The 27,742-nt window shown below is 48.3% G+C and overlaps 1 protein-coding gene across 3 annotated transcripts in view; it reads left to right on the plus strand.

Moving 5' to 3' along the window:
- Positions 1-27,742, plus strand: part of TOX4 (TOX high mobility group box family member 4) — a 185,215-nt gene that overhangs the window by 132,548 nt on the left and 24,925 nt on the right. The gene's annotated exons all lie outside the window — the stretch shown is intronic.

Below are 27,742 nucleotides of genomic sequence, written 5' to 3' on the forward strand. Positions count from 1 at the left end.
CTCATACCCAAGGTTTTGAGAATTATAAGACGTAGAGGAGTAAGAACTATACTCGTGGCTCCGGATTGGCCAAGAAGGACTTGGTACCCGGAACTTCAAGAGATGCTCACAGAGGACTCATGGCCTCTGCCGCTAAGAAGGGACTTGCTTCAGCAAGTACCATGTCTGTTCCAAGACTTACCGCGGCTGCGTTTGACGGCATGGCGGTTGAACGCCGGATCCTAAGGGAAAAAGGCATTCCGGAAGAGGTCATTCCTACCCTGGTCAAAGCCAGGAAGGAGGTGACCGCACAACATTATCACCACATGTGGCGAAAATATGTTGCGTGGTGTGAGGCCAGGAAGGCCCCATGAAGAAATTTCAACTCGGTCGTTTCCTGCATTTCCTGCAAACAGGAGTGTCTATGGGCCTAAAATTGGGGTCCATTAAGGTTCAAATTTCGGCCCTGTCGATTTTCTTCCAGAAAGAATTGGCTTTAGTTCCTGAAGTCCAGAAGTTTGTCAAGGGAGTACTGCATATACAACCCCCTTTTGTGCCTCCAGTGGCACTGTGGGATCTCAACGTAGTTCTGGGATTCCTAAAATCACATTGGTTTAAACCGCTCAAATCTGTGGATTTGAAATATCTCACAGGGAAAGTGACCATGCTGTTGGCCCTGGCCTCGGCCAGGCGAGTGTCAGAATTGGCGGCGTTTGTCTCAAAAAAGCCCATATCTGATTGTCCATTCGGACAGGGCAGAGCTGCGGACTCATCCCCAGTTTCTCCCTAAGGTGGTGTCAGTGTTTCACCCGAACCAGCTTATTGTGGTACCTGCGGCTACTAGGGACTTGGAGGACTCCAAGTTGCTAGATGTTGTCAGGGCCCTGAAAATATAGTTTCCAGGATGGCTGGAGTCAGGAAAACTGACTTGCTGTTATCCTGTATGCACCCAACAAACTGGGTGCTCTTGCTTCTAAGCAGACGATTGCTAGTTGGATGTGTAGTACAATTCAGCTTGCACATTCTGTGGCAGGCCTGCCACAGCCAAAATATGTAAATGCCCATTCCACAAGGAAGGTGGGCTCATCTTGGGCGGCTGCCCGAGGGGTCTCGGCTTTACAACTTTGCCGAGCTGATACTTGGTCAGGGGCACACCCTGACTGAGGAGGAACTGGAGTTCTCTCATTCGGTGCTGCAGAGTCATCCGCACTCTCCCGCCCGTTTGGGAGCTTTGGTATAATCCCCATGGTCCTGACGGAGTCCCCAGCATCCACTTAGGACGTCAGAGAAAATAAGAATTTACTTACCGATAATTCTATTTCTCGTAGTCCGTAGTGGATGCTGGGCGCCCATCCCAAGTGCGGGTTGTCTGCAATACTTGTACATAGTTATTGTTACAAAAATCGGGTTATTATTGTTGTGAGCCATCTTTTCAGATGCTCCGCTGTTATCATGCTGTTAACTGGGTTCAGATCACAGGTTGTACAGTGTGATTGGTGTGGCTGGTATGAGTCTTACCCGGGATTCAAAATCCTTCCTTATTGTGTACGCTCGTCCGGGCACAGTATCCTAACTGAGGCTTGGAGGAGGGTCATAGGGGGAGGAGCCAGTGCACACCACCTGATCCTAAAGCTTTTACTTTTGTGCCCTGTCTCCTGCGGAGCCGCTAATCCCCATGGTCCTGACGGAGTCCCCAGCATCCACTACGGACTACGAGAAATAGAATTATCGGTAAGTAAATTCTTATTTCTCTATCGTCCTAGTGGATGCTGGGGTTCCTGAAAGGACCATGGGGGATAGCGGCTCCGCAGGAGACAGGGCACAAAAAGTAAAGCTTTAGGATCAGGTGGTGTGCACTGGCTCCTCCCCCTATGACCCTCCTCCAAGCCAGTTAGATTTTTGTGCCCGGCCGAGAAGGGTGCAATCTAGGTGGCTCTCCTAAAGAGCTGCTTAGGAAAGTTTAGCTTAGGTTTTTTATTTTACAGTGAGTCCTGCTGGCAACAGGATCACTGCAACGAGGGACTTAGGGGAGAAGAAGTGAACTCACCTGCGTGCAGGATGGATTGGCTTCTTGGCTACTGGACATCAGCTCCAGAGGGACGATCACAGGTACAGCCTGGATGGTCACCGGAGCCTTGCCGCCGGCCCCCTTGCAGATGCTGAAGTAAGAAGAGGTCCAGAATCGGCGGCAGAAGACTCCTCAGTCTTCTAAAGGTAGCGCACAGCACTGCAGCTGTGCGCCATTTTCCTCTCAGCACACTTCACACGGCAGTCACTGAGGGTGCAGGGCGCTGGGAGGGGGGCGCCCTGGGAGGCAAATGAATACCTATTTTGGCTAAAAATACCTCACATATAGCCTCCGGAGGCTATATGGAGATATTTAACCCCTGCCAGAATCCGTTAAGAGCGGGAGACGAGGCCGCCGAAAAAGGGGCGGGGCCTATCTCCTCAGCACACAGCGCCATTTTCCCTCACAGAAAGGCTGGAGGGAAGGCTCCCAGGCTCTCCCCTGCACTGCACTACAGAAACAGGGTTAAAACAGAGAGGGGGGGCACTAATTTGGCGATATGCTTATATATATATTAAGATGCTATAAGGGAAAACACTTATATAAGGTTGTCCCTATATAATTATAGCGTTTTTGGTGTGTGCTGGCAAACTCTCCCTCTGTCTCTCCAAAGGGCTAGTGGCTCCTGTCCTCTATCAGAGCATTCCCTGTGTGTGTGCTGTGTGTCGACAGGTAGGAGGACGATGTTGGTGAGGAGGCGGAGCAATTGCCTGTAATGGTGATGTCACTCTCTAGGGAGTCGACACCGGAATGGATGGCTTATTTAGGAAATTACGTGATAATGTCAACACGCTGCAAAGTCGGTTGACGACATGAGACGGCCGACAAACAATAGTACGGTCCAGACGTCTCAAAAACACCGTCAAGGGTTTTAAAACGCCCGTTTACTTTAGTCGGTCGACACAGACAGGGACACTGAATCCAGTGTCGACGGTGAATAAACAAACGTATTCCTTATTAGGGCCACACGTTAAAGGCAATGAAGGAGGTGTTACGTATTTCTGATACTACAAGTACCACAAAAGAGGGTATTATGTGGGATGTGAAAAAACTACCATAGTTTTTCCTGAATCAGATAAATTAAATAAAGTGTGTGATGATGCGTGGGTTCCCCCCGATAGAAAATTATGGGCGGTATACCCTTTCCCGCCAGAAGTTAGGGCGCGTTGGGAAACACCCCTTAAGGTGGATAAGGCGCTCACACGCTTATCAAAACAAGTGGCGGTACCGTCTATAGATAGGGCCGTCCTCAAGGACCAGCTGACAAGGCTGGAAAATATAATAAAAAGTATATACACACATACTGGTGTTATACTGCGGCCAGCGATCGCCTCAGCCTGGATGTGCAGAGCTAGGGTGGCTTGGTCGGATTCCCTGACTAAAAATATTGATACCCTTGACAGGGACAGTATTTTATTGACTATAGAGCATTTCTATATATGCGAGATGCACAGAGGGATATTTGCACTCTGGCATCATGAATAAACGCGATGTCCATAACTGCCAGAAGATGTTATGGACACGACAGTGGTCAGGTGATGCAGATTCCAAACGGCACAGTATGGCCGTATAAAGGAAGAGGACTTGTTTGGGGTCGGTCCATCGGACCTGGTGGTCACGGCAACTGCTGGAAAATCCACCGTTTTTTACCCTAAGTCACATCTCTGCAGAAAAAGACACCGTCTTTTCAGCCTCAGTCCTCTCGTCCCTATAAGATCATATCTGCCCAGGGATAGAGGAAAGGGAAGAAGACTGCAGCAGGCAGCCCATTCCCAGGAACAGAAGCGTTCCACCGCGTCTGACAAGTTCTCAGCATGGCGCTGAGACCGTACAGGACCCCTGGATCCTACAAGTAGTATCCCGGGGGTACAGATGGGAATGTCGAGACGTTTCCCCTTCGCAGGCTCCTGAAGTCTGCTTTACCAAGTCTCCCTCCGACAAGGAGGTAGTATGGGAAAAAATTCACAAGCTGTATTCCCAGCAGGTGATAATTAAATTACCCCTCCTACTACAGAAAAGGGGTATTATTCCACACTATATTGTGGTACTGAAGCCAGAAGGCTAGGTGAGACTTATTCTAAAAATTTTTTTTTGAACACTTACAAAGGTTCAAATTAAGATGAAGTCACTCAGAGCAGTGATAACGAACCAGGAAGAAGGGGACTATATAGTGTCCCGGGACATCAGGGATGCTTACCTCTATGTCCCAAATTTGCCCTTCTCACTAAGGGTACCTCAGGTTCGTGGTGCAGAACTGTCACTATCAGTTTCAGACGCTGCCGTTTGGATTGTCCACGGCACCCCGGGGTCTTTACCAAGGTAATGGCCGAATTGATGATTCTTCTTCGAAGAAAAGGCGTCTTAATTATCCCTTACTTGGACGATCTCCTGATAGGGGCATAGTCCAGGGAACAGTTGGAGGTCGGAGTAGCACTATCTCGGATACTGCTACAATCAGCACGGGTGGATTCTAAATATTCCAAAATCGCAGCTGATCCCGACGACACGTCTGCTGTGCCTAGGGATGATTCTGGACACAGTCCAGAAAAAGGTGTTTCTCCCGGAAGAGAAAGCCAGGGAGTTATCCGAGCAAGTCAGGAACCTCCTAAAAACAGTGCATCATTGCACAAGGGTCCTGGTAAAAATGGTGGCTTCCTACGAAGCAATTCCATTCGGCAGATTTCACGTAAGAACTTTTCAGTGGGATCTGCTGGACAAATGGTCCGGATCGCATCTTCAGATGCATCAGCGGATAACCCAATATCCAAGGACAAGGGTGTCTCTCCTGTGGTGGTTATAGAGTGCTCATCTTCTAGAGGGCCGCAGATTCGGCATTCAGGATTGGATGCTGGTAACCACGGAGCCCAGCCTGAGAGGCTGGGGAGCAGTCACACAAGGGAAAAATTTCCAGGGAGTGTGATCAAGTATGGAGACTTTTCTCCACATAAATATACTGGAGCTAAGGGTAAATTTATAATGCTCTAAGCTTAGCAAGACCTCTGCTTCAAGGTCAGCCGGTATTGATCCAGTGGGAAAAACATCACGGCAGTCGCCCACGTAAACAGGCAGGGCGACACAAGAAGCAGGAGGGCAATGGCAGAAACTGCAAGGACTTTTCGCTGGGCGGAAAATCATGTGATAACACTGTCAGCAGTTTTTCATCCCGGGAATGGAAACTGGGAAGCAGACTTCCTCAGCACGACCTCCACCCGGGAGAGTGGAAACTTCATTGAGAAGTTTTTTCCACATGATTGTAAACCGTTGGGAAATACCAAAGGTGGACATGATGGCGTCCCGTCTGAACAAAAAACGGGACAGGTATTGCGCCAGGTCAAGAGACCCTCAGGCAATAGATGTGGACGTTCTGGTAACACCGTGGGTGTACCAGTCGGTGTATGTGTTCCCTCCTCTGCTTCTCATACCTAAGGTGCTGAGAATTATAAGACGTAGAGGAGTAAGAACTATACTCATGGCTCCGGATTGGCCAAGAAGGACTTGGTACCCGGAACTTCAAGAGATGCTTACAGAGGTCTTATGGCCTCTGCCGCTAAGAAGGGACTTGCTTCAGCAAGTACCATGTCTGTTCCAAGACTTACCGCAGCTGCGTTGTCGGCATGGCGATGGAAAGCCGGATCCTAAGGGAAAAAAAGGCATTCCGGAAGAGGTCATTCCTACCCTGGTCAAAGCCAGAAAGGAGGTGACCGCACAACATTATCACCACGTGTGGCGAAAATATGTTGCGTGGTGTGAGGCCAGGAAGGCCCCACAAAGAAATTTCAACTCGGTCGTTTCCTGCATTTCCTGCAAACAGGAGTGTCTATGGGCCTCAAATTGGGGTCCATTAAGGTTCAAATTCGGCCCTGTAAATTTTCTTCCAGAAAGAATTGGCTTCAGTTCCTGAAGTCCAGAAGTTTGTCAAGGGAGTATTGCATATACAAACCCCTTTTTTGTGCCTCCAGTGGCACTGTGGGATCTCAACGTAGTTCTGGGATTCCTCAAATCACATTGGTTTAAAACCAGTCAAATATGTGGATTTGAAGCATCTCACATAAAAAGTGACCATGCTCTTGGCCCTGGCCTGGACCAGGCGAGTGTCAAATTGGTGGTTTTTTCTCAAAAAAGCCCATATCTGTTTGTCCATTCGGACAGGGCAGAGCTGCGGACTCGTCCCCAGTTCTCTCCCTAAGGTGGTGTCAGTGTTTCACCTGAACCAGCTTATTGTGGTGCCTTGCACCTACTAGGGACTTGGAGGACTCCAAGTTGCTAGAAGTTGTCAGGGCCCTGAAAATATGTTCCAGGACAGCTGGAGTCAGAAAATCTGACTCGCTGTTTATACTGTATGCACCCAACAAGTTGGGTGCGCCTGCTTCTAAGCAGTCGATTGCTCGTTGGATTTGTAACACAATTCAACTTGCACATTCTGAGGCAGGCCTGCCACAGTCTAAATCGGTTAAGGCCCATTCCACAAGGAAGGTGGGCTCATCTTGGGCGGCTGCCCGAGAGGTCTCGGCATTACAACTCTGCCGAGCAGCTACGTGGTCAGGGGAGAACACGTTTGTAAAATTCTACAAATTTGATATCCTGGCAAAAGAGGACCTGGAGTTCTCTCATTCGGTGCTGCAGAGTCATCCGCACTCTCCCGCCCGTTTGGGAGCTTTGGTATAATCCCCATGGTCCTTTCAGGAACCCCAGCATCCACTAGGACGATAGAGAAAATAAGAATTTACTTACCGATAATTCTATTTCTCGGAGTCCGTAGTGGATGCTGGGCGCCCATCCCAAGTGCGGATTATCTGCAATACTTGTACATAGTTACAAAAATCGGGTTATTATTGTTGTGAGCCATCTTTTCAGAGGCTCCGCTGTTATCATACTGTTAACTGGGTTTAGATCACAAGTTGTACGGTGTGATTGGTGTGGCTGGTATGAGTCTTACCCGGGATTCAAAATTCCTCCCTTATTGTGTACGCTCGTCCGGGCACAGTACCTAACTGGCTTGGAGGAGGGTCATAGGGGGAGGAGCCAGTGCACACCACCTGATCCTAAAGCTTTACTTTTTGTGCCCTGTCTCCTGCGGAGCCGCTATCCCCCATGGTCCTTTCAGGAACCCCAGCATCCACTACGGACTCCGAGAAATAGAATTATCGGTAAGTAAATTCTTATTTTTTCCGTGCTATCCCTAGACCTCTCCCCAAATCTCTTGGTAATAAGTTTAACAGGATCCTCTCTCGATATATCTGGAAAGGTGCCAGACCTCGTATAGCCAGACGAACCCTTGTTTTACCTAAACCCATTGGTGGTGTGGCCAATCCTGATCTAGACGGCTACCATGCAGCCTGTATAGTTAACCAGGTTCGGGACTGGTTTGCCCCACTGTCTCCGAAGCCTTGGGTACTGATAGAACGTTCCTGTGTATCACCGGTGACTCTTACGGATTTGTTTTGACTCCCTGCATGCACTACTCCCCCATTGCCCGGCCCAGGAGCTGCAATTAGAACAACTCTGTCAGTGTGGCATAGAATTGTCTCTGTACATGATGATATCTGTCTGCCCACCCCAGATCTAAGTCTTTTCACGATAGCGCGGCTCATTCCTGATTTGAGGCTTGACTCGTGGCATTTAGCAGGCATATCGACCATACGAGATGTATTTCCTGAGGGGCGACTTGCGTCTTTTTTCCAAACTACTAACACAATTTCATATTCCTAAACAAAATTTTTATACATATCTTCAATTGCGTCACTGGCTAACCACCTACCATCAAAGGGCAAATGTTTTCCTGCCCTTCCCTAAACTTGTTTTCTAGACTGACCTCCTCATTGCACCGAGGTGGTATAACAAAATGGTATCAATTCATAGTGATTAATTTCAAAACAGGGAAATTGCCAGCTCAGGTTAAATGGGAAAGGTACCTGTCTAGAACCTTACATGAGGATGAATGGAACTCTATTTCTTTTAATTGCTTTAAGATGTCAAAATGTTTGAGCCACTCTGAGATGTTTTATAAACTGTGTCAGAGGGCATACTTCACACCAGAGCGGCAACATAGTATATGGCCTTCCACTTCCCAGTATTGTTGGAGGAACTGTGGTTGTATTGGGAGTATATCATATCTTTTGGGAATGCCCTGCTCTCCGTCCGCTCTGGTCTGAGGTGTTTTCTCTTATAGAAGATGTGTTGTTAGTGTCAATCCCTGCTGACCCTGTAGTGGCTCTTTCATTATTCTTAGGACACATACTGATTTCCACTAAGGCTGCTATAGCGCAATTATGGACATCAGCTTCCGTGCCGTGTATAAGACATATTGGGGGTCATTCTGACCCGATCGCACGCTGCAGTTTATCGCAGCGGTGCGATCGGGTCAGAACTGCGCATGCGGGAGGGGGCAGAACCCGGCGTTTGGCTGCCGTTTCGTGGGCGCGGTCCGGCCAGCGCAGGCGTGGCCGGACCATGTGGAGGGCGGGACGCATCGGCTGCGTGATGTCATCGGCGGCACTGACATGTGGGGCGGGATAGCCCTGTGCTGAGGTCATGATCGTAGCCCTGCAAAATTTTGCAGGGCTATGATCAGCTCGGAATCACCCCCATTGTGAATAAAGTCCACAAACATTATCTGTTTGAAACAGCCGATTGTAAATATTCATCCTCTGCCTCTTCTACATACATGAAGTAGTTCAAGTGGAGCGAATACTGGGTGAATAAGGGTGTTTTACACTCGCCAAGAGGCGACTCTGTCCAGTGACTTACTCTAGCCCCATTAGATTTTATGATCTATGACTGGCATGCACGATGTACTGGCTATGTTTCTCACCTTTTCTACCCCTGTTTGTCTTTGTCTAGCCCTCTTGTCTCTCCCCCTTATTTGCTTACTTGGTTAAAAAGAAGAAGTTTGAGGAAGGCCGCACAGGAAAAAACTGTACAATAAATAGTTACCCCAGAATTAACTGACACTCTTGGGATATTCTTTCCCTTAATTGGTCAATTGTGTACCTACACCAGATTGGTATTATTGGTAACAAAGATTTTGACGGTCAGTGGTGCTCCCAAGGGTATGGAAACATGTATCAAAAAAGGGGACTTACAGAGAAGACAAAGATAACCCTGGTAAGGGAGCACTCTTATCTGAGGTAACACAAGGATTTTTTATATTAAGTGAAACAATCATAAAATTACAAATTTTATTAGGTATGCCTTAAAAAATTATTTATAAATCTGCAGAAACCTGTGTGAATTCATTAATAAGTATGTGATCATAAACGAAAATATTTTAGAAGTATATGTATTCTTTTCTAAATGGCCTCAGCCAAAAACATGGAATATATTGAGGTCCGTCTGTGTAATGTTTCCCTTAGCACAATGTGTTAGGAAATGAGGTGTATTTAAAAATTAAATAGTGTGACCATCATCTTATCAGTTATGTAGCCCATAAATAGGTTTCACAGGGCAATTAGTTTGAATCATGGGTCACTGGTTGGTTATTTTGGTTGGGTCACCTGTACAGCAGTACGGGTCCCTGTTGTCAGCGAAAAGTATCTGTGGGGCTGTTAGTGGTGGACATGAACATATCATCCACCAGCCATGTAATACCGCCACCTATGTGAGAGAATGATTGGTTAATATTCACATGTATACTAAATGCAGGGGTGTGCGACCCTGGTGCTTTTACACAATAGCTCAAAAACGACACAATTGCTCAGTATCGATTAATCACTCGAAAACAGGAGTTCAACATCATACAATGTACAATGTACTGTATTCATGTCTCTGTTCCTGAAACTTTGTGACCTGACCACAACATTGCTTGTACTCTGTTTATATACAATGTTTCTCTAACGTCCTAGTGGATGCTGGGGACTCCGTAAGGACCATGGGGAATAGACAGGCTCCGCAGGAGACAGGGCACTTTAAGAAAGAATTAGGAATACTGGTGTGCACTGGCTCCTCCCTCTATGTCCCTCCTCCAGACCTCAGTTTGAATCTGTGCCCGGACGAGCTGGGTGCACCTTAGTGAGCTCTCCTGAGCTTGCTAAATAGAAAGTATTTTGTTAGGATTTTTTATTTTCAGAGAGATCTGCTGGCAACAGACTCTCTGCTACGTGGGACTGAGGGGAGAGAAGCAGCCCTACTAACTGCGGATAGGTCATGCTTCTTAGGCTACTGGACACTATTAGCTCCAGAGGGATCGAACACAGGAACGCACCCTTGGTCGTCCGATCCCGGAGCCGCGCCACCGTCCCCCTCGCAGAACCAGAAGCCGGCGTGAGAAGCAAGAAGACGTCAAAAGCGGCGGCAGAAGACTCCAGTCTTCATATGAGGTAGCGCACAGCACTGCAGCTGTGCGCCATTGCTCCCACATTAAACCCACACACTCCGGTCACTGTAGGGTGCAGGGCGCTGAGAGGAAGCTCCCCAGGCTCTCCCCTGCGGATTCACGGTAGAAAGAGGGTAAAAAGAGAGGGGGGGCACATAAATTTAGCGCAAAATCAGTATATACAGCAGCTACTGGGTAAACACTAAGTTACTGTGTAATTCCTGGGTCATATAGCACTGGGGTGTGTGCTGGCATATTCTCTCTCTGTCTCTCCAAAAGGCCTTGTGGGGGTTCTGTCCTCAAATAGAGCATCCCCTGTGTGTGTGGTGTGTCGGTACGCTTGTGTCGACATGTTTGACGAGGAAGGCTTTGTGGAAGCAGAGCAGGTACAAATGAATGTGGGATCGCCGCCGACACCCGATTGGATGGATATGTGGAAGGTTTTAAATGATAATGTAACTTCCTTGCATAAAAGGTTGGATAAAGCTGAAGCCTTGGGACAGTCGGGGTCTCAACCCATGCCTGATCCTACAGCGCAGAGGCCGACAGGCTCTCAGAAGCGCCCACTATCCCAAATTGTTGACACAGATATCGACACGGATTCTGACTCCAGTGTCGATGGCGATGATGCAAAGTTGCAGCCTAAAATGGCTAAAGCCATCCGCTACATGATTATAGCAATGAAGGATGTATTGCACATCTCAGAGGAAAACCCAGTCCCTGACAAGAGGGTTTATATGTTTGGGGAAAAAAGGCATGAGGTGACCTTTCCCCCTTCACATGAGTTAAATGAGTTATGTGAAAAAGCTTGGGAATCTCCAGATAGAAAAATGCAGATTTCTCTGACGTCCTAGTGGATGCTGGGTACTCTGTAAGGACCATGGGGTATAGACGGGCTCCGCAGGAGACTGGGCACTCTTAAAAGAAAGATTAGGTACTATATCTGGTGTGCACTGGCTCCTCCCTCCATGCCCCTCCTCCAGACCTCAGTTAGTATCTGTGCCTGGCCAGAGCTGGATGCACCCTAGGGGCTCTCCTGAGCTTCCTAGAAAAGAAAGTATTTGTTAGGTTTTTTTATTTTCAGTGAGATCTGCTGGCAACAGACTCACTGCTACGTGGGACTGAGGGGAGAGAAGCGAACCTACCTGCTTGCAGCTAGCTTGGGCTTCTAAGGCTACTGGACACTTTTAGCTCCAGAGGGATCGAACACAGGCCCAGTCCTCGGTCGTCCGGTCCCGGAGCCGCGCCGCCGTCCCCCTTGCAGAGCCATAAGAACGAAGAGAAGTTAAATACCGGCGGCTGAAGACTCCGGTCTTTATTAAGGTAGCGCACAGCACTGCAGCTGTGCGCCATTGCTCTCTTAGCACACCACACACTCCGGTCACTGATGGGTGCAGGGCGCTGGGGGGGGGGGAGCGCCCTGGGCAGCAATTAGATTACCTTACTTGGCGAAAAGCACATAATACAGTCTGATAAACTGTATATGTGCATTAACCCCCGCCATTAAAGTACATAAAAGGACAGAAGCCCGCCGCTGAGGGGGCCGGGCCTTCTTCCTCAGCACACCGACGCCATTTTCTCTTCACAGCTCAGCTGGAAGGAAGCTCCCCAGGCTCTCCCCTGCAGTATCCTGGTACACAAAGGGTAAAAAAGAGAGGGGGGGGCACATAAATTTAGGCGCAAAACTGTGTATATAAGCTGCTATAGGGGAAAAATCACTCAGTATAGTGTACATCCCTGTATTATATAGCGCTGTGGTGTGTGCTGGCATACTCTCTCTCTGTCTCTCCAAAGGGCCTGGTGGGGGAACTGTCTTTAAATAGAGCATCCCCTGTGTGTGTGGTGTGTCGGTACGCATGTGTCGACATGTCTAAGGTAAAAGGCTCCTCTAAGGAGGTGATAGAGCGGATATGTGTGTGGGAGGGTGTCTCCGTCGACAACGCCGACACCTGTTTGGATATGTGTAAGTACTGAGGTAAAATTATTGCACAAAAGGTTAGGGAACAGAAAGGAAATCTACCCTCGTCTGTCCCTATGTCACAGAGTCCTTCAGAGTCTCTCTATGTTCACTATCCAAAATAACAAAGTATCGACACGGAGTTTAACTCCACTGTCTACTACGATAATGCAAAGTTACAGCCAAGAGAGCTAAAAGATATTCAATATATGATTATTGGAATAAAAGATGATTTGCATATCACTGATGACTCATCTGTCCCTGACACGAGAGTACACATGTTAAGGGGAAGAATGCTGAGGTAAATTTCCCTCCTCTCATGAGGAAAAAGAGCGGGAATCTCCAGACAAGAGACGGCAGCTTCCCACAAGAGAATTCTCAGGCTGTATCCTTTCCCCACTAGGGCCAGGAGGTGTTGAGAATCTTCCCCTTGGGTGTCCTGTTTGTACTAGCTATTCTCAGGGATCCTGCAGATAGTGTGCACATTCTAGTATACTACCCAGACCGGCGATTGTGTCGGCATGGGTTTATAGCGCTGTGGCAGCGTGGACAGGTACCTTATCAGCAGAGATTGAGACCCTAGTATGCATATAAATATTTTAAGATGCTGTCTTAAGTGATAGATATATAATTATAAAGCATGCCCAAAGGGACATGAGTATACTGGGTCCTAGAGACAAAAGCTATGTCGATTTCTGCTTGACGTGTCCTGTAGAATATACATTGGACAGATGATGCCGACTTAAGAGGCATATGGAAGGCTGAGGATTGTGTGGAGAAAGGTTCTCGGGCCTGGTCTCCACAGCTATAGCTGGTAATTCTGATATTTTGCCTTATATTCCTGCACAGCCTAGGAAAGCACGACATTATTAAATGCAGCTTTTCGAATAAAGAAACAAAGTCTGAGGTGCGTCCTTTCTTGTCAGAGCCGGGGGCAGAGGAAAGAAGCTGTACAACACAGCTAGTCCCCAGGAACAGAAGTCCTCCCCGGCCTCTACAAAAATCCACCGCATGTCGCTGGGGCTCCACAGGCGGAGCTAGGCCCGGTGGGGACACGCCTTCGTAAGTTCAGCCACAAGTGGGTTCACTCCCTGTTAGATCCCTGGGCAATAGAAAATGTAACGCAGGGATACAGGCTGGACTGTGACAAGATGCCCCCTCACCGAGGACCCGGCGGGCTTCCCCCCAGGAGAGGGAGCCAGTGTTAACTGCAATTCGTAAATTGTATCTTCAACAGGTGGTGGTCAAGGGTCCCCTCCTTCAACAAGAGGGTGTTATTATTCGACCATGTTATAATCCCGAAACCAGACGGTTCGGTTAGACCCATATTGTATTAAAATCCCTGAACATATACCTGAAAAGGTTCAGGTTCAAGATGGAATCGCTAAGAGCGGTCATTGCAAGCCTGAAATGAATCGGGACATAAGGGATGCATACCTTCGTGTCCCCATTTATCCACCTCATCAGGCGTACCTCAGAATTGCGGTACGGGATTGTCATTACCAATTTCACCAAGGTAATGGCGGATATGATGGTGCTCCTGCGGAAGCAAGGTGTCACTATTATCACATACTTGGATGATCTCCTCATAAAAGCGAGATCAAGAGAGCAGTTGCTGGACAGCGTATTACCTTCTCTGGAAGTGAAACGGCAACACGACTGGATTCTATATATTCCGAAGTCGCAGTTGGTTCCTACAGCTCATCTGCCTCGCCTAGGCATGATCCTAGACACAGACCAGAAGAGGGTTTATCTCCCGATAGAGAGAGCTCAGGAGCTCATGACACTGGTCAGGAATCCATTGAAAACCAAAACAGGTGTCAGTGCATCACTGCACTCGAGTCCTGGGAAGGATGATGGCATCATACGAGGCCATCCCCTTCGGCTGGTTCCATGCAAGGACAATGGAACTTACTGGACAAGTGGTCCGGATCACATCTTCAGATGCATCGGTTAATCACCCTATCCCCCAGGGCCAGGGTGTCTCTCCTGTGGTGGCTGCGGAGTGCTCACCTTCTCGAGGGCCGCAGATTCGGCATTCAGGACTGGGTCCTGGTGACCACGGATGCAAGCCTCCGAGGGTGGGGGGGGCAGTTACACAGGGAAGAAAATTCCAAGGTTTGTGGTCAAGTCAACAGACTTGCCTTCACATCAATATCCTGGAACTAAGGGCCATATACAACGCCCTAAGTCAAGCGGAGTTCCTGCTTCGCGACCAACCGGTTCTGATCCAGTCAGACCGCAGGGGCTCATGTAAACCGCCAGGGCGGCACAAGGAGCAGGGTGGCGAGGGTAGAAGCCACCAGAATTCTTCGCTGGGCGGAGAATCAAGTAAGCGCACTGTCCGCAGTGTTCATTCCGGGAGTGGACACGACCTCCACCCGGGAAGGTGGTGACTTCATCAGGAAGTCTTCACGCAGTTTTGCAAATTGATGGAAACTGCCTCAGGTGGACTACATGGCGTCCCACCTCAATAAAAAGATAAAAAAGGTTTTACGCTGGGTCAAGGGACTCTCAGGCGATAGCTGTGGTCGCACTAGTAACACCGTGGGTGTTCCAGTCGGTCTATATATTCCCTCCTCTTCCTCTCATACCCAAGGGCTGAGAATTGTAATAAACGGAGGAGTGTGAACAATATTCTTTGCTCCGGATTGGCCAAGAAGGACTCGGTACCCGGAACTGCAAGAAATGCTCTCAGAGGACCCATGGCCTCTGCCTCTCAGTCAGGACATGTTGCAACAGGGACCCTGTCTGATCCAAGACTTACCGCGGCTGCGTTGGACGGCATGGCGGTGGAACGCCGGATCCTAGCGGAAAAGGGCATTCCGGATGCAATTATTCCTACGCTGATAAAGGCTAGGAAAGACGTGACAGCAAGACTTTTTCACTGTATATGGCGAAAATAGGTTGCTTGTTGTGTGGCCGGGAAGGCCCTACAGAGGAATTTCAGGGGGGTCGATTCCTGCACTTCCTACAGTCAGGAGTGACTATTGGCCTAAAATTAGGATCCATAAAGGCCAAGATTTCGGCCCTATCCCTTTTTCTCTCAAAAAGAACTGGCTTCACTGCCTGAAGTTCGGACGTTGTTACAGGGGTGACGTTGTTACAGGGGTGCTGCATTTTTTTGCCCCTTTTGTGCCTCCAGTGGCACCTTGGGATCTTAACGTGTGTTGGATTCCTAAAATCCCACTGGTTTGAGCCACTTAAGACCGTGGAGCTAAAATATCTCACGTGGAAAGTGGTCATGCTTTTGGCCTTAGCTTGGACTAGGCGTGTGTCAGAATTGGCGGCTTTGTCATGTAAAAGCCCATATCTGATCTTCCATATGGAAAGGGCAGAATGGAGGACTCGTCCCCAATTTCTCCCTAAGGTGGTATCATCGTTTCATTTGAACCAACCTATTGTGGTGCCTGCGGCTACTAGGGACTTGGAGGATTCCAAGTTGCTGGACGTAGTCCGGGCCCTGAAACTTTGTTTCCAGGACGGCTAGAGTCAGAAAAACTGACTCGCTATTTATCCTGCATGCACCCAACAAGCTGGGTGCTCCTGCTTCAAAGCAGACTATTGCTCGCTGGATCTGTAGCACGATTCAGCTTGCACATTCTGCGGCTGGACTGCCGCATCCTAAATTAGTAAAAGCCCATTCCACGAGGAAGGTGGGCTCTTCTTGGGCGGCTGCCCGAGGGGTCTCGGCTTTACAACTTTGCCGAGATGCTACTTGGTCGGGTTCAAACACTTTTGCAAAATTCTACAAGTTTGATACCCTGGCTGAGGAGGACCTTGAGTTTGCTCATTCAGTGCTGCAGAGTCATCCGCACTCTCCCGCCCGTTTGGGAGCTTTGGTATAATCCCCATGGTCCTTACGGAGTACCCAGCATCCACTAGGACGTCAGAGAAAATAAGAATTTACTCACCGGTAATTCTATTTCTCGTAGTCCGTAGTGGATGCTGGGAGCCCGCCCCAAGTGCGGACTCTCTGCAATACATGTATATAGTTATTGCTTAACTAAAGGGTTATTGTATGAGCCATCTGTTGAGAGAGGCTCAGTTATTGTTCATACTGTTAACTAGGTATAGTTATCACGAGTTGTACGGTGTGATTGGTGTGGCTGGTATGAGTCTTACCCTGGATTCCAAATCCTTTCCTAGTAATGTCAGCTCTTCCGGGCACAGTTTCCCTAACTGAGGTCTGGAGGAGGGGCATGGAGGGAGGAGCCAGTGCACACCAGATATAGTACCTAATCTTTCTTTTAAGAGTGCCCAGTCTCCTGCGGAGCCCGTCTATACCCCATGGTCCTTACGGAGTACCCAGCATCCACTACGGACTACGAGAAATAGAATTACCGGTGAGTAAATTCTTATTTTCCAAACGGTTGCTTATGGCGTATCCTTTCCCGCCAGCGGACAGGTTACGCTGGGAATCCTCCCCTAGGGTAGACAAAGCTTTGACACGCTTATCTAAGAAGGTAGCCCTGCCGTCACAGGATACGGCTACCCTAAAAGATCCTGCGGATAGAAAGCAGTAAGGTATCCTGAAGTCCGTTTATACACATTCAGGTACTATACTAAGGCCGGCTATTGCGTCGCCCTGGATGTGTAGTGCTGTAGCAGCATGGACAGATACTTTATCTGAGGAACTTGATACCTTGGACAAGGATACTATATTACTGACCCTGGGGCATATAAAAGACGCTGTCCTATATATGAGAGATGCCCAGAGAGAAATTAGCCTACTGGGCTCTAGAATAAATGCAATGTCGATTTCTGCCAGAAGGGTCCTGTGGACTCGGCAATGGACAGGTGATGCCGACTCAAAAAGGCACATGGAGGTTTTACCTTATAAGGGTGAGGAATTGTTTGGGGACGGTCTCTCGGACCTAGTTTCCACAGCTACGGCTGGGAAGTCAAATTTTTTGCCATATATCCCCTCACAGCCTAAGAAAGCACCGTATTACCAAATGCAGTCCTTTCGTTCACAAAGAGGCAAGAAAGTCCGAGGTGCGTCCTTTCTTGCCAGAGGCAGGGGTAGAGGAAAGAAGCTGCACAATACAGCTAGTTCCCAGGAACAGAAGTCCTCCCCGGCTTCCACTAAATCCACCTCATGACGCTGGGGCTCCACAGGTGGAGCCAGGATCGGTGGGGGCGCGTCTCCGAAATTTCAGCCACCAGTGGGTTCGCTCACGGGTGGATCCCTGGGCTATACAGATTGTGTCTCAGGGATACAAGCTGGAATTCGAAGTGATGCCCCCGCACCGTTACCTCAAATCGGCCCTGCCAGCTTCCCCCTTAGAGAGGGAAATAGTGCTAGCGGCAATTTACAAATTATATCTCCAGCAGGTGGTGGTAAGGGTTCCCCTCCTTCAACAGGGAAGGGGTTACTATTCCACAATGTTTGTGGTACCGAAACCGGACGGTTCGGTCAGACCCATATTGAATTTAAAATCCCTGAACATTTATCTGAAAAGGTTCAAGTTCAAGATGGAATCGCTCAGAGCGGTCATTGCAAGCCTGGAAGAGGGGGATTTTATGGTGTCTCTGGACATAAAGGATGCTTACCTGCATGTCCCCATTTATCCACCTCATCAGGCGTACCTCAGATTTGTGGTACAGGACTGTCATTACCAATTCCAGACGTTGCCGTTTGGTCTGTCCACGGCACCGAGAATATTTACCAAGGTAATGGCAGAAATGATGGTGCTTCTGCAAAAGCAAGGAGTCACAATTATCCCATACTTGGACGATCTCCTCATAAAGGCGAGGTCCAGAGAGCAGTTGCTGATCAGCGTAGCGCACTCTCGGGAAGTGTTGCAACAGCACGGCTGGATTCTGAATATTCCAAAGTCGCAGCTGATTCCTACGACGCGTCTGCCCTTCCTGGGCATGATTCTGGACACAGACCAGAAGAAGGTTTTTCTCCCGGCGGAGAAGGCTCAGGAGCTCGTGACTCTGGTCAGAGGCCTCTTAAAACCAAAACAGGTGTTGGTGCATCAATGCACGCGAGTCCTGGGAAAGATGGTGGCGTCATACGAAGCCATTCCCTTCGGCAGGTTCCATGCAAGGACCTTTCAGTGAAATCTGTTGGACAAGTGGTCCGGATCGCATCTTCAGATGCAGCGGCTGATACCCTATCCCCCAGGGCCAGGGTTTCTCTTCTGTGCTGGCTGCAGAGTGCTCACCTTCTCGAGGGTCGCAGGTTCGGCATTCAGGACTGGGTCCTGGTGACCACGGATGCAAGCCTCCGAGGGTGGGGGGCAGTCACACAGGGAAGAAATTTCCAGGGTCTGTGGTCAAGTCAGGAGACTTGTCTGCATATCAATATCCTGGAACTAAGGGCCATATACAATGCCCTAAGTCAAGCGGAGCCTCTGCTTCGCAACCAACCTGTTCTGATTCAGTCAGACAACATCACCGCAGTGGCTCATGTAAACCGCCAAGGCGGCACAAGGAGCAGGGTGCGATGGCGGAAGCCACCAGAATTCTTCGCTGGGCGGAGAATCACGTAAAAGCACTGTCAGCAGTGTTCATTCCAGGAGTGGACAACTGGGAAGCAGACTTCCTCAGCAGGCACGACCTCCACCCGGGAGAGTGGGGACTTCAGCAAGAAGTCTTCACACAGATTACAAGTCGTTGGGAACTGCCACAGGTGGACATGATGGCATCCTGCCTCAACAATAAGCTACAAATGTATTGCGCCAGGTCAAGAGACCCTCAGGCGATAGCTGTGGACGCACTAGTGACACCGTGGGTGTTCCAGTCGGTTTATGTGTTTCCTCCTCTTCCTCTCATACCCAAGGTGCTGAGAATCGTAATAAAAAGAGGAGTGAGAACAATACTCGCTGTTCCGGATTGGCCAAGAAGGACTTGGTATCCGGAACTGCAAGAAATGCTCACAGAGGACCCATGGCCTCTGCCTCTCAGACAGGATCTGTTGCAACAGGGGCCCTGTCTGTTCCAAGACTTACCGCGGCTGCGTTTGACGGCATGGCGGTTGAACGCCGGATCCTAGCAGAAAAAGGCATTCCGGATGAGGTTATTCCTACGCTAATAAAGGCTAGGAAGGACGTGACTGCTAAGCATTATCACCGTATATGGCGAAAATATGTTGCTTGGTGTGAGGCCAGGAATGCGCCTACAGAGGAATTCCAGCTGGGCCGTTTCCTTCACTTCCTACAGTCGGGAGTGACTTTGGGCTTAAAATTGGGGTCCATTAAGGTCCAGATTTCAGCCCTATCCATTTTCTTTCAAAAGGAACTGGCTTCTCTTCCTGAAGTTCAGACGTTTGTAAAGGGAGTGCTGCATATTCATCCCCCTTTTGTGCCACCAGTGGCACCTTGGGATCTTAACGTGGTGTTGAGTTTCCTGAAATCACACTGGTTTGAGCCACTTAAAACCATGGAGTTAAAATATCTCATGTGGAAGGTGGTCATGCTGTTGGCCTTAGCTTCAGCTAGGCGTGTGTCAGAATTGGCGGCTCTGTCACATAAAAGCCCCTATCTGGTTTTCCATATGGACAGGGCGGAATTGCGGACCCATCCGCAATTTCTGCCAAAGGTGGTGTCATCTTTTCGTATGAACCAACCTATTGTGGTGCCTGTGGCTACTCGTGACTTGGAGGATTCCGAGTTGCTAGATGTGGTCAGGGCTTTGAAGGTTTATGTGGCCAGAACGGCGAGAGTCAGGAAAACCGAGTCACTGTTTATCCTGTATGCACCCAACAAGCTGGGTGCTCCTGCTTCAAAGCAAACTATTGCTCGCTGGATCTGTAACACGATTCAGCAGGCTCATTCTGCGGCTGGATTGCCGCCTCCAAAATCAGTAAAAGCCCATTCCACAAGGAAGGTGGGCTCTTCTTGGGCGGCTGCCCGAGGGGACTCTGCATTACAGCTTTGCCGAGCAGCTACTTGGTCGGGTTCAAACACTTTTGCAAAGTTCTACAAGTTTGATACCCTGGCACTCTTCCGCCCGTTTGGGAGCTTTGGTATAATCCCCATGGTCCTTACGGAATCCCCAGCATCCACTAGGACGTTAGAGAAAATAAGATTTTACTTACCGGTAAATCTATTTCTCGTAGTCCGTAGTGGATGCTGGGCGCCCGTCCCAAGTGCGGACTTCTTCTGCAATACTTGTATATAGTTATTGCTTAAATAAGGGTTATGTTATGGTTGCATCAGGGTTATCTGATGCTCTGTTGTTGTTCATACTGTTAACTGGGTAACTTTATCACGAGTTATACGGTGTGATTGGTGTGGCTGGTATGAGTCTTGCCCTGGATTCCAAAATCCTTTCCTTGTACTGTCAGCTCTTCCGGGCACAGTTTCCTTAACTGAGGTCTGGAGGAGGGACATAGAGGGAGGAGCCAGTGCACACCAGTATTCCTAATTCTTTCTTAAAGTGCCCTGTCTCCTGCGGAGCCCGTCTATTCCCCATGGTCCTTACGTAGTCCCCAGCATCCACTACGGACTACGAGAAATAGATTTACCGGTAAGTAAAATCTTATTTTTTTTCTATATATTATGTTTAATCAATAAAAATGTATTCTTTAGAAAAAAAAAAAAATCGCTATTCAGAGAAATCGTAAATAGAGCGATTATCGAACGAATGCACATGAGTAGCCTTCACATTGCGCACGTGCAAGGGTAATAGCGACAGAAAAGTAATACATATCGTAATCGCAATGTAGCCGCTATTTGACTGACAGGAAGCTGGCGTTTCTGCCCGGAAACATTCAGTTTTCTCATTGTGTCAGAAAAAACGCAGGTGTGCCCAGGCGTTTTTGGGGAGCGTATCTGACATCAGCGCAGACCATTTCCAGGCCGTCTCAGTTGCAGATTACTGGCAGCCTCAGAACTACTCACATTTGCTCAGATGGCAAAGATTCTTCTATGTTCCGGGAATTGCGTATGCATCTGCGAGTAGAAAGCGATCTGCAATGCATTCGCAATTTTGCATGGGGCATTTTTTTTCTTCCTGATGGGGCGGCACCTTTCTACTCAGACGACTGCAATTTCTCAGAATAGAGATCCATGCTGAATTAGGCCCCGTTTCTGCATGACTTTCAGATTTTCTTTCCAGGGCCACTTTCAGCTCCCAATCTGCCCTTGCCCAAGCCGTTAATGACCCCTGTGGCATGTGTAATTTAAGGAACCATGAAAAAAATGTCTTTATTGATACAGGTTGAGTCTCCCTTATCCAAAATGCTTGGGACCAGAGGTATTTTGGATATCGGATTTTCTCTATCGTCCTAGTGGATGCTGGGGTTCCTGAAAGGACCATGGGGAATAGCGGCTCCGCAGGAGACAGGGCACAAAAGTAAAGCTTTCCGATCAGGTGGTGTGCACTGGCTCCTCCCCCTATGACCCTCCTCCAAGCCAGTTAGATTTTTGTGCCCGGCCGAGAAGGGTGCAATCTAGGTGGCTCTCCTAAAGAGCTGCTTAGAAAAGTTTAGCTTAGGTTTTTTATTTTACAGTGAGTCCTGCTGGCAACAGGATCACTGCAACGAGGGACTTAGGGGAGAAGAAGTGAACTCACCTGCGTGCAGGATGGATTGGCTTCTTGGCTACTGGACATTAGCTCCAGAGGGACGATCACAGGTACAGCCTGGATGGTCACCGGAGCCTTGCCGCCGGCCCCCTTGCAGATGCTGAAGTAAGAAGAGGTCCAGAATCGGCGGCAGAAGACTCCTCAGTCTTCTAAAGGTAGCGCACAGCACTGCAGCTGTGCGCCATTTTCCTCTCAGCACACTTCACACGGCAGTCACTGAGGGTGCAGGGCGCTGGGAGGGGGGCGCCCTGGGAGGCAAATGAATACCTATTTTGGCTAAAAATACCTCACATATAGCCTCCGGAGGCTATATGGAGATATTTAACCCCTGCCAGAATCCGTTAAGAGCGGGAGACGAGGCCGCCGAAAAAGGGGCGGGGCCTATCTCCTCAGCACACAGCGCCATTTTCCCTCACAGAAAGGCTGGAGGGAAGGCTCCCAGGCTCTCCCCTGCACTGCACTACAGAAACAGGGTTAAAACAGAGAGGGGGGGCACTAATTTGGCGATATGCTTATATATTAAGATGCTATAAGGGAAGACACTTATATAAGGTTGTCCCTATATAATTATAGCGTTTTTGGTGTGTGCTGGCAAACTCTCCCTCTGTCTCTCCAAAGGGCTAGTGGGTCCTGTCCTCTATCAGAACATTCCCTGTGTGTGTGCTGTGTGTCGGTACGTGTGTGTCGACATGTAGGAGGACGATGTTGGTGAGGAGGCGGAGCAATTGCCTGTAATGGTGATGTCACTCTCTAGGGAGTCGACACTGGAATGGATGGCTTATTTAGGAAATTACGTGATAATGTCAACACGCTGCAGGGTCGGTTGACGACATGAGACGGCCGACAAACAATTAGTACCGGTCCAGACGTCTCAAAAACACCGTCAAGGGTTTTAAAACGCCCGTTTACTTTAGTCGGTCGACACAGACACAGACAGGGACACTGAATCCAGTGTCGACGGTGAATAAACAAACGTATTCCTTATTAGGGCCACACGTTAAAGGCAATGAAGGAGGTGTTACATATTTCTGATACAAGTACCACAAAAGAGGGTATTATGTGGGATGTGAAAAAACTACCATAGTTTTTCCTGAATCAGATAAATTAAATAAAGTGTGTGATGATGCGTGGGTTCCCCCCGATAGAAAATTATGGGCGGTATACCCTTTCCCGCCAGAAGTTAGGGCGCGTTGGGAAACACCCCTTAAGGTGGATAAGGCGCTCACACGCTTATCAAAACAAGTGGCGGTACCGTCTATAGATAGGGCCGTCCTCAAGGACCAGCTGACAGGAGGCTGGAAAATATCATAAAAAGTATATACACACATACTGGTGTTATACTGCGACCAGCGATCGCCTCAGCCTGGATGTGCAGAGCTGGGGTGGCTTGGTCGGATTCCCTGACTAAAAATATTGATACCCTTGACAGGGACAGTATTTTATTGACTATAGAGCATTTAAAGGATGCATTTCTATATATGCGAGATGCACAGAGGGATATTTGCACTCTGGCATCATGAGTAAATGCGATGTCCATAACTGCCAGAAGATGTTATGGACACGACAGTGGTCAGGTGATGCAGATTCCAAACGGCACACAGGTGTATTGCCGTATAAAGGAAGAGGAGTTATTTGGGGTCGGTCCATCGGACCTGGTGGCCACGGCAACTGCTGGAAAATCCACTGTTTTTTACCCTAAGTCACATCTCTGCAGAAAAAGACACCGTCTTTTCAGCCTCAGTCCTCTCGTCCCTATAAGATCATATCTGCCCAGGGATAGAGGAAAGGGAAGAAGACTGCAGCAGGCAGCCCATTCCCAGGAACAGAAGCGTTCCACCGCTTCTGACAAGTTCTCAGCATGGCGCTGAGACCGTACAGGACCCCTGGATCCTACAAGTAGTATCCCGGGGGTACAGATTGGAATGTCGAGACGTTTCCCCTTCGCAGGCTCCTGAAGTCTGCTTTACCAAGTCTCCCTCCGACAAGGAGGCAGTATGGGAAAAAAATTCACAAGCTGTATTACCAGCAGGTGATAATTAAATTACCCCTCCTACTACAAGAAAAGGGGTATTATTCCACACTATATTGTGGTACTGAAGCCAGAAGGCTAGGTGAGACTTATTCTAAAAAAATTTTTTTGAACACTTACAAAGGTTCAAATCAAGATGGAGTCACTCAGAGCAGTGATAACGAACCAGGAAGAAGGGGACTACATAGTGTCCCGGGACATCAGGGATGCTTATCTCTATGTCCCAAATTTGCCCTTCTCACTAAGGGTACCTCAGGTTCGTGGTGCAGAACTGTCACTATCAGTTTCAGACGCTGCTGTTTGGATTGTCCACGGCACCCCGGGTCTTTACCAAGGTAATGGCCGAAATGATGATTCTTCTTCGAAGAAAAGGCGTCTTAATTATCCCTTACTTGGACGATCTCCTGATAAGGGCATAGTCCAGGGAACAGTTGGAGGTCGGAGTAGCACTATCTCGGATACTGCTACAACAGCACGGGTGGATTCTAAATATTCCAAAATCGCAGCTGATCCCGACGACACGTCTGCTGTGCCTAGGGATGATTCTGGACACAGTCCAGAAAAAGGTGTTTCTCCCGGAAGAGAAAGCCAGGGAGTTATCCGAGCTAGTCAGGAACCTCCTAAAAACAGTGCATCATTGCACAAGGGTCCTGGTAAAAATGGTGGCTTCCTACGAAGCAATTCCATTCGGCAGATTTCACGCAAGAACTTTTCAGTGGGATCTGCTGGACAAATGGTCCGGATCGCATCTTCAGATGCATCAGCGGATAACCCTATATCCAAGGACAAGGGTGTCTCTCCTGTGGTGGTTATAGAGTGCTCATCTTCTAGAGGGCCGCAGATTCGGCATTCAGGATTGGATGCTGGTGACCACGGAGCCCAGCCCGAGAGGCTGGGGAGCAGTCACACAAGGAAAAAATTTCCAGGGAGTGTGATCAAGTCTGGAGACTTTTCTCCACATAAATATACTGGAGCTAAGGGTAAATTTATAATGCTCTAAGCTTAGCAAGACCTCTGCTTCAAGGTCAGCCGGTATTGATCCAGTGGGAAAAACATCACGGCAGTCGCCCACGTAAACAGACAGGGCGACACAAGAAGCAGGAGGGCAATGGCAAAAACTGCAAGGACTTTTCGCTGGGCGGAAAATCATGTGATAGCACTGTCAGCAGTGTTTCATCCCGGGAATGGAAACTGGGAAGCAGACTTCCTCAGCAGGCACGACCTCCACCCGGGAGAGTGGAAACTTCATCGGGAAGTTTTTTCCACATGATTGTAAACCGTTGGGAAATACCAAAGGTGGACATGATGGCGTCCCGTCTGAACAAAAAACGGGACAGGTGTTGCGCCAGGTCAAGAGACCCTCAGGCAATAGCTGTGGACGTTCTGGTAATACCGTGGGTGTACCAGTCGGTATATGTGTTCCCTCCTCTGCTTCTCATACCTATGGTGCTGAGAATTATAAGACGTAGAGGAGTAAGAACTATACTCATGGCTCCGGATTGGCCAAGAAGGACTTGGTACCCGGAACTTCAAGAGATGCTTACAGAAGTCTTATGGCCTCTGCCGCTAAGAAGGGACTTGCTTCAGCAAGTACCATGTCTGTTCCAAGACTTACCGCAGCTGCGTTTGTCAGCATGGCGGTGGAAAGCCGGATCCTAAGGGAAAAAGGCATTCCGGAAGAGGTCATTCCTACCCTGGTCAAAGCCAGAAAGGAGGTGACCGCACAACATTATCACCAAATGTGGCGAAAATATGTTGCGTGGTGTGAGGCCAGGAAGGCCCCACAAAGAAATTTCAACTCGGTCGTTTCCTGCATTTCCTGCAAACAGGAGTGTCTATGGGCCTCAAATTGGGGTCCATTAAGGTTCAAATTTCGGCCCTGTCGATTTTCTTCCAGAAAGAATTGGCTTCAGTTCCTGAAGTCTAGAAATTTGTCAAGGGAGTATTGCATATACAACCCCCTTTTGTGCCTCCAGTGGCACTGTGGGATCTCAACGTAGTTCTGGGATTCCTCAAATCACATTGGTTACAACCAGTCAAATCTGTGGATTTGAAGCATCTCACATGAAAAGTGACCATGCTCTTGGCCCTGGCCTGGACCAGGCAAGTGTCAAATTGGCGGTTTTTTCTCAAAAAAGCCCATATCTGTTTGTCCATTCGGACAGGGCAGAGCTGCGGACTCGTCCCCAGTTCTCTCCCTAAGGTGGTGTCAGTGTTTCACCTGAACCAGCTTATTGTGGTGCCTTGCACCTACTAGGGACTTGGAGGACTCCAAGTTGCTAGATGTTGTCAGGGCCCTGAAAATATGTTCCAGGACGGCTGGAGTCAGGAAAACTGACTTGCTGTTATCCTGTATGCACCCAACAAACTGGGTGCTCTTGCTTCTAAGCATACTATTGCTAGTTGGATGTGTAATACAATTCAGCTTGCACATTCTGTGGCAGGCCTGCCACAGCCAAAATATGTAAAGGCCCATTCCACAAGGAAGGTGGGCTCATCTTGGGCGGCTGCCCGAGGGGTCTCGGCTTTACAACTTTGCCGAGCAGCTACTTGGTCAGGGGCAAACACGTTTGCTAAATTCTACAAATTTGATACCCTGGCTAAGGAGGACCTGGAGTTCTCTCATTCGGTGCTGCAGAGTCATCCGCACTCTCCCGCCCGTTTGGGAGCTTTGGTATAATCCCCATGGTCCTTTCAGGAACCCCAGCATCCACTAGGACGATAGAGAAAATAAGAATTTACTTACCGATAATTCTATTTCTCGGAGTCCGTAGTGGATGCTGGGCGCCCATCCCAAGTGCGGATTATCTGCAATACTTGTACATAGTTACAAAAATCGGGTTATTATTGTTGTGAGCCATCTTTTCAGAGGCTCCGCTGTTATCATACTGTTAACTGGGTTTAGATCACAAGTTGTACGGTGTGATTGGTGTGGCTGGTATGAGTCTTACCTGGGATTCAAAATTCCTCCCTTATTGTGTACGCTCGTCCGGGCACAGTACCTAACTGGCTTGGAGGAGGGTCATAGGGGGAGGAGCCAGTGCACACCACCTGATCGGAAAGCTTTACTTTTGTGCCCTGTCTCCTGCGGAGCCGCTATTCCCCATGGTCCTTTCAGGAACCCCAGCATCCACTACGGACTCCGAGAAATAGAATTATCGGTAAGTAAATTCTTATTATTCCGTATTTTGGAATAATTGCATACCATAATGAGATATCATGGTGATGGGACCTAAATCTAAGCACAGAATGCATTTGTTACATATACACCTTATACAGACAGCCTGAAGGTAATTTTAGCCAATATTTTTTATAACTTTGTGCATTAAACAAAGTGTGTGTACATTCACACAATTCATTTATGTTTCATATACACCTTATACACACAGCCTGAAGGTCATTTAATACAATATTTTTTATAACTTTGTGTATTAAACAAAGTTTGTGTACATTGAGCCATGAGAAAACAAAGGTTTCACTACCTCACTCTCACTCAAAAAAGTCTGTATTTTGGAATATTTGGATATGGGATACTCAACCTGTACTACAAAATCATAAAGCCAGTAAGTTCATGCTGTATGTTATTGTGCATGTGTAGTATAAAACGTATGTGCTGCAAAGGATATATTTTCATCTAAAAAAAAAAAAAAAAAATGCAGTACGGATGGTGTAATGTTTAGCATTACTGCCTCATAGCACTAAGGTCATGGGTATGATTCCCACTATGGTCCTAACTGTGTGGAGTTTATATTCTCCTTGATCTTGCGTGGGTTTCCTCCTACAATCCAAAAATATACTGGTAGGTTTATTGGCTTCTGACAAAATGGACCCTAGTGTGAATGTGTTCAAATAAATGTG

Source organism: Pseudophryne corroboree, chromosome 1 (assembly GCF_028390025.1).
Source record: "Pseudophryne corroboree isolate aPseCor3 chromosome 1, aPseCor3.hap2, whole genome shotgun sequence".
NCBI classification, from domain to species: Eukaryota; Metazoa; Chordata; class Amphibia; order Anura; family Myobatrachidae; genus Pseudophryne; species Pseudophryne corroboree.